Source organism: Triturus cristatus, chromosome 10, assembly GCF_964204655.1.
Source record: "Triturus cristatus chromosome 10, aTriCri1.1, whole genome shotgun sequence".
NCBI classification, from domain to species: domain Eukaryota; kingdom Metazoa; phylum Chordata; class Amphibia; order Caudata; family Salamandridae; genus Triturus; species Triturus cristatus.
Genome location: NC_140593.1, coordinates 1030439646 through 1030453797, shown reverse-complemented (window position 1 = coordinate 1030453797; position 14152 = coordinate 1030439646).

Sequence of the window (14152 nt, the reverse complement as noted above, 5' to 3'; positions counted from 1 at the left end):
AGCAAGTAATTGTACTGTCGAATGACACAGATGTTAATGTGCTACTCAGATTTGTTGCAATGTTCATAAGGCAAGGGTTGTCAGAGTTATGGAAACATTATGGGACAGGCGAGAAAAGACACTCAATTCCGCTTCATATTCTGTACAAAAAACTTGACCCAGAGATGTCCAGTGTTCTTATCAAGGAACATATTCTGCGGGTTATGACACTCAGCAAAATTGGAACACAGCTTGGAGCTGTAACTGCAGAACCTGTGAAGTTTCTAGAAGGATTTGCTGAGACAAAGAAGAAGGTGACTTTAAATACATAGAAAAATACCTTGTACTTGTGTGGAAATTAAGTTCTGACTGTCAAACATTTGACGATCTTCTGTACAATAAATTCAAGAGATCAGTCCTACTATGTGACCTTCCACCGACGTCATATTCTGCGCATGGGTACATGAAAAGAGTGTTCTACATGTTCAGAAGATGTGTAAATGTTTTGGATCCATGTGAATTTGGTTGGGAAGATAATGATGGAGTGCTGAAACCTACAACATTTCTTAAGCTTTTACCTACAGAACTTACACATACATGTACTTGCGCAACCTTTGCTACAAAAAGACGTCCCTGTTGATATGCTCTTCTCAAATGTTCACCATTCTGCAAATGTACCACAAGCAATTGCTGACACAAATAATAAAATGAACTATGAAAATGTCTCTAAAACAGGAGTGATAAACATTAATAATTTTCATATCCAGATCTTAAACATTGTTTGGTGTATATATAAAAGAAATAAAACCCATTATTATATGTTTCATTTCTATATATGTCTCTCCTTTCTCTGTTATGGCCGTCATTTTGGAAAATGGCAGAAGGGTTGTTCTGAGGAGTTATTTACTGTATCTATAAGACTACTTGGCATCAAAACCTATGGGACCCGTAGGGAATTGCAGCGCCGGCCCTACGAGGAGCAACTGCCCGATGATGAAACATGACATCCTTCGGGTGTGAGAGGGCAACAGAGGACACAAAGTGGTCTTCCCTTTCATTTGTGGGTCCCTTCACCTAGGAATTCTGTTTCTTTTTCTTATTCCCCTTTTTTAACACACGGTGACTTTTTGCACCTTAATGCATAGGTGACTTTTTGCACCTTGCTTTAGGAACAGTGTCCTTTTTGATATTATTGACACCAAAATGTAGCATATAGGTCTCATGGTTCCTAAAACAAATTACATCATTACTGCAACACATCCGCCATTTTGAAAAATGTCACTCAGAAAAATTCGGCCCGGATTATCATTGTCTACTTAAAGTAAATTTCTTCTCTAATGATCCAAAAACACAAATCAATAATAAAAATCTCTGCAAAACCATTTTTTTACGAAGGTATATCAGGGGGCCGGAATTATATCAAAGCGATAGCAACGGCTAGAAGAGAATGCTATGTCATCGGTATAAACAAAGAGAAAATGGCTAATTTATTAAAGGCACAGATGCAAATATCATGCAGCTTTACTCCTTACTCAAAATCCCAGCAAATTCCATGACCTCCATCCATATGCTTTGCAAAACAAACCTTGATTTCAAAAGAAAACATAACCTGGGATCATACAAACACTCCACAGGTGATGTCCCTCCCAGGAAATTAGATGGCCACGTTTATCTTATCCTGAAACATTACACTACTATATACTGAACTATAAAAGGGCTCGCACAGTAAGAAAATATATGTACCAGTTTTTTTTCACAAACAGTTCTGAAACTCAAAAATATACTGAAAGACCAGAGACTCTATTGCCATCCTTTTAATCTTGCACACAAACCGCATAGTGTGATTCTCTAATTATGTAAGTCATAAAAACTCCATCTCAAGACCAATTAACAATCTTTAAAGTAGACCGAATGTAGGAAAGTGGCTCTGTATATACTGTTCCCAAATAGGTACAGTGTGTACAGAGTCCACAGTCCCCAGAGGTTTGGCAGAGGCTAAAGTTAGATATAACCGTACTCTCTAAAGTGGTAGCTTGGTCGAGCAGTAAGGCAGTATCAGAGGACAGTGTAAAGCATTTGTTGTACACACTCAGTCAGCAAATGGTCTCAAACACTCATGAACTGAACTCTTGTATAAAAATATGTAGTTGTTTTATTTTAGAACCAACAGTAGGTATCAAAATATACTTTCTCCGATTGAGAGGCTTTAGATAAATACTTTCCAATAGGCAGTAGACTTTGGATGCAATAGATACAGTTGTTGCAATATACAACACAATTTCAAACACAATTATACATTGAGCTCAATGGGAATTTCTAGTAAAAAGCAATAGATTACTTTTTGGATTACTTTTCTTACCATAAGACTGGATCCAAGATTCAGTCCTGGGACAGTACCTGCAAACAGTTGAGTAAAAGCGTTTTGGGTAAAGTAGTGATTTTTAAGGAATATTATTGTATTTTAAAAGTTGACAGAAACTTTTTCAGCAAAAATCACCAATGTTATCCTATGGGACGAAATTCACATAGCAGGTAAGTGGGGTTATAGTTACTTTTTCTAACTACGCAAAGCTCCGCGAAACGGTAAAAATCTCCGCGAACACGTGGAAATTCAGCGAACACGTGGAAATTCCGCGAACACGCGGAATTGCTTGTTCGCAATGCTTTTTTCCTGTTCGCGATCGCTGTTTGCGTGCTCGGGGAGAAATATCCAGCACTGGGATCTCTCCTGATAGCAGGTGAGTATTTTAGTTTTCATTACTCGGTTGATTTTAGGTGACTATTTTAAAGTTTAGAAACTCCACACTTGGAAGAATATCCAAGTGAAACCAGTCAATGTTACGCTATGGAAGAAAAGTGAGTTATGGGCTTTTGGGGAAGTACTCGACTGGCAGAGTTACGGTTCTGGGCATAGACTCAGGGGTCTCTCAGGGTCAGGTAAGTACAGTTGTTACACCCTCAGCGGCACAGGGGCAGCCTGGTGCAGAGTGAGTTAGGCCAAATGTTATCCTATCGGAGGCAGGGTGCCGTGGGTTGGTGGCTGCTGGCTAGCAGGTCATGCGGTTGTGGGAGCTGGGCTCCTGGTCACTTGCTCAGGGCAAATGGGAAAGTGGGTTAGGGTAAAAGTTGCACTGCCAGGGCCACTCGGGCGGCTGGGTGCAGGGTGCTTTTGAGCCGTCGGGCGCGCAATGGAGAAGCTCAAGAACAAACAAAGGCTGAAAGTTCCGGGACGAAGATTCTTCAGGTGCGACCACCACTTCGAGAGGTAAGTTGGGTAGTTGGAGGATAGGTAGGCACCCAGGAGTTGGGCACAGGGGGCCGAAGGGCGCCGGGTGCAGGGGTGCCTTTTGGCATCAGGAAATCTTACCCTCTGCTGGTCGCGGTTGGAAGGGTCCCTGGTTCTGAGGCTGCAGGCATCGTCAGGAGCGTCGGGTGGGTCCTTGGGTGCTGGATTTGGGGTCACAGTTGCGGGGGGACGTCCTCAGGGTCTTTGTTCACTCCAGCACAGTCCAGGCTTGGCGGGTGCAGAGTGTGCAGGGTTAGTGGTTCCTGGCTGATGCCAAGGGTCAGTTACTTACTTTGAGCAGTACCACTGCTCGTGGGAGTCCCAGTTACTTAGAGTCACAACGTAGCCAGGTCCTCCCGGGGTTGTGAGGTTGCTTGGCCACGGGAGATGCTGGAATTTTGCAGGAGCAGGTTCAAGGGTCGACAGGCCGGTAGGGCTGGGGCCAAAGCAGTTGGTGTCTTCCTCTTGTGAGCTGCTGCACGGCAGGTCTTCTTGTCTCTTGATCTTCTTTGCTGTTTCGGAATCTGGATCTAAGGAAGAATGGTTCAGGGTGCCCCTAAATACTAAATTTAGGGGTGTCACAGGTAGGTAAAGGGCAGGGAACACCCCCTATCCTGCCACTCTCCTGTGGGAGGGGGACAGTGACCTAGTCCTGATTGGGCAAGGCTCCCCATCTTCAAGATGGTGAGAGCCCGGAGATGTGCTTCACCTCGTCTCCCCCACCTGAGGGGTGGGGTTGGCAGAGGCTGGCACACCCCCTGTCCTTCCTTGGGGTTTCTGGCCAGTCTTCCCGCAAGAGTGGGGGTTTAGAACCGGTAGGGGCCAGTTGCTGAGTACAGCAAGTGGCCTGGAGAAGCTCACAAAGGCGGTATGCCTTTGAAGCTTCCCCTGCCCATCCTGAGGGAGGAGGCCTAGCAACTCGCCCAGGATGTGCATTGTTGCAGGCCCAGGAGAGCGGATGTCTCTCTACCAAGGGGTCCAGCAACATGTCTGCTGTGTGGCAGCCTAGGCAGCCCCTCAGACAAGACGTGGATTGTAGGTTAGGTTCAGGGGGCATCTCTAAGATGCCCTCTGTTATGCATTGTACGTTAAATCCTGCACTGGCATCAGTGCGGGTTTAATGTGCTGAGATGTTTGATACCAAACTTCTCAGTCTACAGTGGGGGCATTATGGTGCTGTGGAATCGTGTTGACCATCTCCCAGCACCATATACTCTTAAATGGCAGCACTGCACTTACAATGCCCAGGAATGGACCTGGGTACTGTAGGGGCATAGGGCTCATGCACCTGTACCCACGCCACTGGCATAGGGCACCCAGCTAGAGAGGTGGCTGATGTATGCCAGGGCAGTGTGTGCTGTGGGCATGACACACAGGGAGGTGTGCCATGTCGACTCTCTGTTTTGTTCTGTACCCAGACACTCAGCCTGCAAGGGCAGTGTGTGTGTGTCAGGGTACAGGGCCTCTAAGGGTGGCACAATAAGTGCTGCAGCCCTTAGGGGCCTTCCCTGGTCACAAGGCCCTGGGTACCTAGTGTACCATGTGGCCAGGGTTTGCCAATTTGGGTTTAGGTTTCAGCACAGTTTTTAGGGAGGAAACGTAGGCCCTGGGTACCTGATTGGCAGGAGCCCAGGACACACTCAGTCAAAGTACATTCAGCAATTCAGCAAGAAGTGGGGGCATACCATGCAAGAAAGATGGCACTTTCTCACACTGAACCCTTTCACCTCAACTAAGGGGCGATCATGAGTGTACTGGAAAACAGCCCAATAATTCACCCACTGTCGTTACCGATGCCAGAGGCATCAGTAACCCAGAGGAGGTGGAATTATTCTTCATTACAGATTTTTGGTGAATAACATGAAGGAATCAGCATTTGTGCACCAGTTTCCGCATGTTTTATGAGCTGAAGTCTTTGGGGAAAAATGGGGCATATGCATCAACATTGGCATTTGCGATTCCTTATTAGCGAAAAATAAGGATTCGCTAATAAGGAATAGCAAAAGGCTATGCATGTAGGAATCGCTATTCAAATAGCGATTCCTTAACTTTCCTTAATTGCTACTAGCAAATTGCGAGTAGCAATTAAGGAATGCCGTCCCAATCATTCCTATGGGCCTCCAGGCCCATAGGAATGAATTGGAGATTGCATGAGCAAATTGCGAGTACCAGTAGGTTCTCGCAAATTGCTCATGCAATTTCAAGGGTGCAAGGGTGTCAAAATGACACCCTATTGCACCCCCGAAATTGATATGTGCACATATGTTGCACACACACATGCTCTAAGGGCATGTGTGTGCGCAACATGAAACTTTGAAAAATGCACAAAAGTGCATTTTTCAAACTTTTAGCAAATTACCATGCAGTTCATCTTCATGGTAATTTGCTCCCCCTATTAGCGAATTCGCTAATTTTTTAACTTTCATGCATTGCATTTAAGGAATCCCAAATTGAGATTCCTAAAATTAAGGAATCTCAATTTGGGATTCCTTAAATGCTATCGCTATTTAAGGAATCGCTATTTAAGGATTCCTTAAATAGCGATTTTTGCTTTTGGGTTGATGCATTGGGATTGGGTATTTTTGACTCAATACCGGGAGCTATTAGCGAATCGGTATTTTACCGACTGGATTTTGGCTTGATGCATGAGGCTGTAAATCCTTGACACACGGATCTTTTAATCTTCATGTGGCCGATAAATCTTGTTGTCTCCTAGCTGGATTACTGGGGCACTTATAATTAAGGCTGGGCGCAGTGCTACGCTCCAGACGCGGAGTGTACGTAGCTTTGCCTACTTTGCGATCCGCGAAATAGGCATAGGGCAGGCAGGCTACGCACACCCACGGCGGAGCGAATTGCCCGCCACCCGCCTCCCTCCCGCCCGCTTTTAAAATTCAGTAAGAATGATCCTAAACTTTTAAAAAACAAGCTTAAAGTAATTTAAATAACTTACCTGAGCTGCGGCGTCCCGGGGCTCCCTCTTCCTTCTCTCGCTGACTTCTTCCTCACAAATGCGCATGCGTGGCTGCCCGTGCATGCGCATTTGTCGCGACAAGCGGATTTCAATCAATGAAGGGATACGTCACTTGGTTGCAGTCACCAGCGAGGATAAAATTGTCATCAAAACACAAGGAAATGTGCTGAGACAAAGAGCTCCAAAACAAGGGATCTCCATTAGTGGGAGCATAAACGTTGAGCAAAGATGCAGTAACTCCGCCAATTTGCAATTTAGTATATAACCATCTACCCTCCTCATCAGATTGTTGAGAGAGCAAATTAATATTTAACTATTTATGACAGAGGATAATAACTCCGTTATGTTTACCATCACCTGGAGAGAAGAAAACATTCCCAATCCATCACTTTTTCAACTTCAAGGATTCTAAAGCATTCAGATGAGATTCCTGCAAGAAAACAGCATCTGCTCCCAGCCTGGATAAATGCGTTAAAATATGCTGTTGTTTCATGGGAGAATTTAGACCTCTGACATTCCATGATATGAATTTCAAGGACATAAGAACAACAATAAAGTGACGAGAAAATGAAGGCATACATTGGCCCTGAAGAGCAAGGATTAAGATATGTAACATTCCACCCAGAGAAGCAGAAAATATCATAATAGAGAGAAATTAAGAACAATAGATATAAAAGTGAGCATGGGATGAGAAAGTAAGAAGAGTAAAAAATGTGAGACTGAAATAGAAAAGCTGAAAAAATCATGAAGAAAAAAGGAAAAAAGAAAAGAAAGAATGGGATAAAGAATCAAGAAAGTAGGAAAAACTATTAAAAAAGGAACTGAGCAATGTAAATACGCATGTGAGAACATATCATTGAGCCAAAAGATGGAGGAAGAGAAAAAAGAAGAAGAAGAAGAAGTAGAAGTAGTACAGGGATAGAAAACGAGAGGAAAAGTAGAAGAAGGGAAATAAGAGAATGACAATGAAAAAGATACAACATACCTAATTTATAAGACATCAAAAAGGAGTGGGGAGAGGTGAAAACATGAATGACGATTGGAGCATCCAGACCCAACAAAACGGGTGACGAGAACAAACCACAGGAATTCAAATAGGGTGAGGGTACAAAGCAAATGCAGACATCAAGGAACCTGTAAAGAAGGGGGAAGAGAAAAAAAGACAAATATTTAACAGAAGAAACAAAAAATGACAACAGAACCGTGGAATAAGCCAACTAGACGAATGGCAAAAAACAACAACAAACAAATAGCGTGAATTGAATTATTAGACATTAAAACCTAGAAACAATAAAACCAAGAAGAGAAATCAGTGCATTAAAAGAAAGAACCAGTTTAAGCGATTCGGGAGGATGAAGCTCCAGACAAGTCCATAGAATCAGTTTTACTAAAATTGATGAAACTTTGCAATTTGACAGGGAATAATGTAGAACTGGACCAAGAAATTCATTCGATATATTTAGCTGCTGACAGCACCTTGAGAAGATCCGTGTACTCGAGCAAATACATCATGTCCCCCCTTGGTCTCCGAGAAGAGGTGGTATCCGTACGTTGATGACCAAGTCTATGGGCACGCTGGATATTGAGTGTAGTTCCTTCAGGTAGATGCAACAACTTAGGAAGAAAAGATTTGAAGAAAGATAAGGGGTCTGACCCCTCTGAACCTTCCGGTAGACCATAAATGCGAATATTATTTCTTCTGTTTCTATTTTCTAAATCTTCGACCTGCCGTTGCAGCGCTGTAATTTGAGATTGAAGAATATTAACCTTCTTATGTGTGTGAGTGAAGGAAGAGACACTCTGCTCCACCGTAGTAAGTCGCTAATTCATCTGAGACCAATTTTCTGTTAAGAATTGCAACTTGGTAGAAGTATCTTCCATAAAGGTACGAAGTGCCCTTATCTCTTCCATTAATACTTCCAATGATACAGGTGAGGAAACTTTTGAAGGAGAAGGCGGGTCTTTTTTCAGTCTTTTGGTGGTGACTTTGCCATCTGTAGAAGTACCTGCATTGAAAGAAGAAGAAGTCTTGGAAACCGATGCCAACAAATCTTCCATCTTGGAAAATTCAGAGAAGATTTTAGAATTTTTGATAAACGTATGCGCGGTACGTGGCGCAGAGGAGCCCAGCTTTTTCAATCTTCCCATAAGAGAGACACAGAGATGAAGCGTTGAGACTTAGTATTACGATGCTCCAGGGAAACCAAAATCACCCTTTATGAAGAGGTATTATTGAGTGAGTAGTACTGGAAGTCAGCTCCAGCCACGTAAACAATAAAAGAATGACAGGAAATGAGGAGGGATCTGTAGATAGGCTGTCAAAACTGTTTCCAACCTGCAAAAGACTAAGGCAGGCACTCCTATTTTGATGAGCGTCAGTATTTAAAGTATATCTGTTTATAGTGAGTAACTTCTCGCTGGTAGAATGTCGGATACGAATTGACGTCTGCACGGAAGACTTTATCAAATATATTTTATTTGTCAAAGTAGAGAGAGCCTGCAAGGGATCAGGAAACAAAGCAGCTGAGCATACTACGCTTCAGGCAGTCACCAGAACCACTATTTCTCTCAGGCACAGCAACAAGAGAGTGAAGCAAAAAACATTGTCTATCAAAAATAAACCGCAAGAAACATTATCTCCAAGCCCAAAGGGTTTAGGTAATCCAGTTTCTGCTGCAGGTTACCAGTTAGAACATATTTGACAGGAAGAGAGTGGGAAATAACAATATGTGGCAATATGTATAATGTCATAGGCGAATATTAGTCATCTGAAGACTCCACAAGTATTGAGGCCTCATTGTAAAAGGTGCATAAGGAGACAATAAGAGAGAGACGCCATGAGCAGAAGCACGCCACAAATCTCTCACCGGAGCGTCTCCTCACATGCAGAGCAACAGAACTAAAATGGTGGTCGCGGTCAGCGTTCCTGAAGCACCGAGCACGACACGCTGGATTTACTTTGAAATAGGCAGCATGGAGTCACGAAAAACAGACGATTCAGGTCCTCACATCGTCCGACGGCGAATACCGCTCACCAACTGCAGTCTGCAAGCCATAAAGTGTGGAAGCCTCGGCCTGTTCCGCAGAGCGCTACGTGAATGCCGCCATTCGTATTGGGTGCCAAGCCACACCCCCAGCCTCTCATGTCTTGACCTCATCGCTGTCCTGTGAGTGCCGCTCATGCCTTGAGCTCATTGCTGCTCTGCATGAGCCTCTCATGCCTTGAGCTCATCAATGCTCTGCGGAGCCTCTCGTTTCTTGAGCTCATCGCTGCTATGCAATCATGGGAAACTGATAGGTCAAGGGCAATCAGAATTTCTAGTTGCCTGGCTTCATGCAATGAGCGCAGCACCCAACTAATGTCAGACATTTTGGATTCGGTGCCCTTTTATTCTTGAAAGTGGCTCTGGATGTATTGAATAACTGGGTTATAATGGCACGTTTATAGGTCTTGGAAATAGCAGGCAACAAAGAGGCATATGAAGCATCACTGCCATTTCAGGTCAAGTAACCCTTTGAATTTTTTCAGACTCCTTTAGAACTAATGTGATGTCAAGCAATGACAATGCAGATAAGATTTTGAGAGGTGAAATGCCAAAGTATGGGTAGTTTCGTCCGATGATTGCCTGGACATTTTATATTTTCTCATCAAGACTATCAGGTTTTTCACAATATTCATGGGCGGCGTAACTAGTACTTTTAATTGCTTTAATTTCTGTCTTTTCTTGAAAGATTCAAAAGAATAGGCTCTCACATTTGAACTGTGTAAGTGGCCATCAATGCAGAATAGATTTCCTAATGCTTGAGGTATGAAGTAGGCTTTATCAGAAGAGGTCATGGCGTTCTTTTCCATTATTGCACTAGATGAGTGATACTCACAGTACGGCCCGGGGGCCACTTGCGGCCCTCCTGAACTTCACATGTGGCTCCCTGGTCAAAAGTAGCGCTGGGCTGGTGTTTACTTTACTGAGCACTAACATTCAGTATGATGTTGAATAAACTGGCAAGCATTCATGTACAGGTTACCTGCAGTAAAAGAAAGTAGAGTAACTGAGGTGTTTAGAACCGCTTCACTTTAGAAACTCCTTCATTTTTAAAGATATCTTAGAATGAACGTGTAAAAATAAGATAAAGTGTCTTTAAAATATGTATTTCATGTTAAGCGTCTCATCTTAGTAAATCAGATCGCATTGCTGCAGTGAGAGTTTTTCTTTTTTTTAAATGATGGTTTTTAAACATGTATTTAGAATGCTTCCACCCACCCAGACATCAATGCTAATAGTGAAGTAAGGGGCAAATCATTTGTCATTTGAATCCCATTGGTGGCCTGGGTTGCTATTAAACATGGACAACATTATGATATAATAAATCAAACTCAAGAGAAGGTTTTGTACTGCATACGTCAGGAACTCCTGTACTTTGAGGTTCTCTTATATGTGATAAGGAAGAAAAGGAGGCAAAGTGAAAAATATATTTGCCCTGAATCACACAAGTTGGTTGAGTGGGAAAGCCGCGATTGATCCCGGGATTTCTGATTTAACATTGTGCAATTCAGCCACTAGATGGACATGCTTTGCTTCCCCTGCACCCACCTTGCACACATTCCTCACCCGACCTACACCTTGCTGACTTCATTGCGGACCTCAGTCACTTCGTGGGCCATACTTTGTGGCCCCCCAGGTTAATGTTTGTGAGTACCCATGCTCTAGATTGTGCATGGTCTTCTCATGTATATCAGATCGTTTGTTGCTTGCTTTATTGGCTGACTTTATGTGCATTCTCTGCTGAAGAACGCTAAACACGTCCTTGAACCTGGTCAGAATGTCCTCCGCTGTCCACCCCACCACACAGTATGTCGGTAACTGTGATGACAGAGGTTCCTACAGTATTCACTTATAATACATAGGCTCACATTGCAAGGCAGATGAAATAGAAATCAATTTGATGGAAAGAAGATGTTCAGCATTATTAGAACATGCAGTTTTATGGGGCAAATGTTTCAGGCTAGACTTCAAGGAATGTGTCCAAAGAATAGTACCCCGCTGAAGGCAGCACAAGAACACACATTTCTGCAAGATATTGCCTATTGGGGATAAAATAAATTCACTTCACACACTGCAAGAGCACAAAACAGGGACTGGGCTCTGCTCTGAGCCAGCAGAGCCCATCACGATGGGACCACAGATGTCAACAAATGCTAATATGTTTTCGCTTCTGTTCCAGTCAAAAATTCTAAAGTATTCCTTGTAATTTGCACACGTTCGAGTTTTTGCACTGAACTGCTCCCCTAGGAAGGCACATTTACTATCCTATCTCCAGTCTGAGACTATGTGGAAAAATACAACTTTCCCCAAAATATTGCAGAAAGCTTATTTAGTATTCTAACTCAAGTCAATGAATGTATTGTGTTTTAATGATACATGGTTCTGCTTTGAGGGAGCCACTGAAGGTAAAAAAGAAGGAAAATGTCATTTCCGCAGAAGAATTTAAGAAAATAGCAATTAGCAGTGTCATTTTACATGCTTCCCAAGATTGTACAAATGTGTGAGTGATCTTGTATTTATGGCTGCTCGATAGAAAGGGACCAATTTGCAGGCAAAACACATCTGAATGGTTAATTGTTGTTATTGCTGTTAGATAGAAAGGAAGCAAGTGGCAGGTGAAGCACATCTAAATGCTTAATTGCAGTAGATTAGAAGTCTGGTGATTGCTATACTTTATTAGGCAGACCCATTCTTCACTGCTGGCATGTGTTTATGGGCGCATGCCCCCACGACAACAGCAAGGCAAGGATGGTGCAGATTACTCATTACAATATATTTCTAATTCCATGTCTCTTCGTCAGGTTAACAAAGACAAAGAGCACGTGTCACCCGAGCAGATGCAGCTGGATGCCCATGGAATCAATTTCCCAGTGAGGAATAGCGCGCGCTTTTGCCTTCTGCAGAACTACTGATGTTCATTGACAAGAAAAGGCAAAACATTGCTGCATATTAGAACACAGAAGATGCTACTAACATAAAAAGACTGGAGGGGCATATCAGCAAGTAGGCGATAAAAGATTATCGCCGCTTTTGCATCAGTTTTCGGACGAAAAGCGGCGATAATTTTATCGCCTTATAAGCAAGGTCACGCTATCGCATGAAACCTTGCCTTATCGCCATTCACCTTAACGCCCATCTTTGCATCTCTAATGAGATGCAAAGTGGGCGTTCCTTCCCAGGATAACGGGAGAAATGTCGCCAAGCGACATTTCTCCTATTATCAAGCCTCACGCAAAGCAGCATAGCGACAAGAAAAGTAGCGATAACCCCTGTTATCGCTACTTTTCTTACGCCTGCTTCAGGACTGACTTAGCCATGATATCCTATGGAAGGTGGATATCATGGCTAAGTATGTGAGGCCCTAACAGCAAGCTATAGCCAAAAGTTGGGTGATTATCGCTGAATTTCCAGCGATAATCACACATTTGGCAGTTTCCGCTCTGAATTTTATCGCTTTGGAGATAAACGTTGCTAATAGCACGCTATCTCTGCGATAAAATTCAGAGTTGGCCGGCTATAATTATCCTCACGCTAAGAGCGCTGAGCGATAAATATCGCCGGCCCTTTCTGATATTCCCCTGGGTTATCTGACTCCAGTGCAAACGGATTGACCGTTTCTCTATGGGAAAAGGAAGAGTTACCAATTTAGGCCCTTATTGTAGCAGGCCATTAATGGAGATTCAGGGGCAAATACTGAAGATTTCAAGAAGTCAGAAAATACCCAACTGTTTTCCAGCACACATTTGAACCAGCAAAACCTGGCAGAATTAGTGCAGGCAAACAACACACCAGGCAGAGTTTCACTTCTCTGAACGTGGGTACATGTGCGGATTTACTACAGTGGTTCCTCATTGTCAACTGTGGAACTTGGAATGGGGAGGTAATGCCGTACCTAATAATATATGTTAAGCATCAAAGGGGTGACCCTGTGTTCCTCAGAAAATGGGTATCGTTTAGTATATAAACACTCATGCTTGTCAAATTAATTCATATAGGGAAAAAAATACCCCCCCCAAAAAAAACTGAATAACTCAATGCATCACATGTATTTTGTAAAAATTCAATAACACTAGGTTATATTGTTCAAAAAAAGGTGGTCCACAGGTGGCAGGTGAAAACGTGCCCGTCCAGTGCAACAGGAACATAGTGATTGTGCCTATGCAAAGAACACATTTAAATTATTTGATAAGCCTGCCAAGATTATACAAGTTTAAATTCTCTCATGGATGGGCTCATTTTACCTGTCCTTGGACGTCCAGAAAAAGGATTCTCATACAGGCAGCATATAACATCGTTGATGTTTCAACCCTCTTATAAAGCCTGTGCTTCTAATGCATCTAAACAGGTCTTCATTGGAACTGGGTGTGGAACAAGCTGGATTTGAAGAAAGACTATGAACGACCTTCTTTCACCCAAAAGTATGCGTCCCAAATGTACCCGACAGGTAATTCCTTTCTATGCCGCTGATGACGGCTCAATTTCCTTGTCAAATAAATGAGACCCATCATGCATGTAGAATTATGATTTCGTCATATCCCGATCTGTATTACTGTTTCCTGATCGACCTTCTCCTGCTTAGTGCATTATTATCTTACTAAGCGGGAGAAGCAGGCATGGCCGGCACTGGTAACAGTGGAGGGGGGGTGGAGAGGGGTAGAAGTGGGGCGGGGCTTAAGTGGACAGATAACATGATAGGGTAGGTAAAATTGTTAAAAAACGAAAAACAATTACCTTGCACTCGTCGAGCTGGCAATGCGGCGAGCGCAAGGTAAGTGTTTTTATTTTTTTTATTTTACTTTCCCTATCACGTCATCTGTCCACTTCCCCCACCACATCCCCCCCATCACCTCACTGCTATTACCTGTGCCA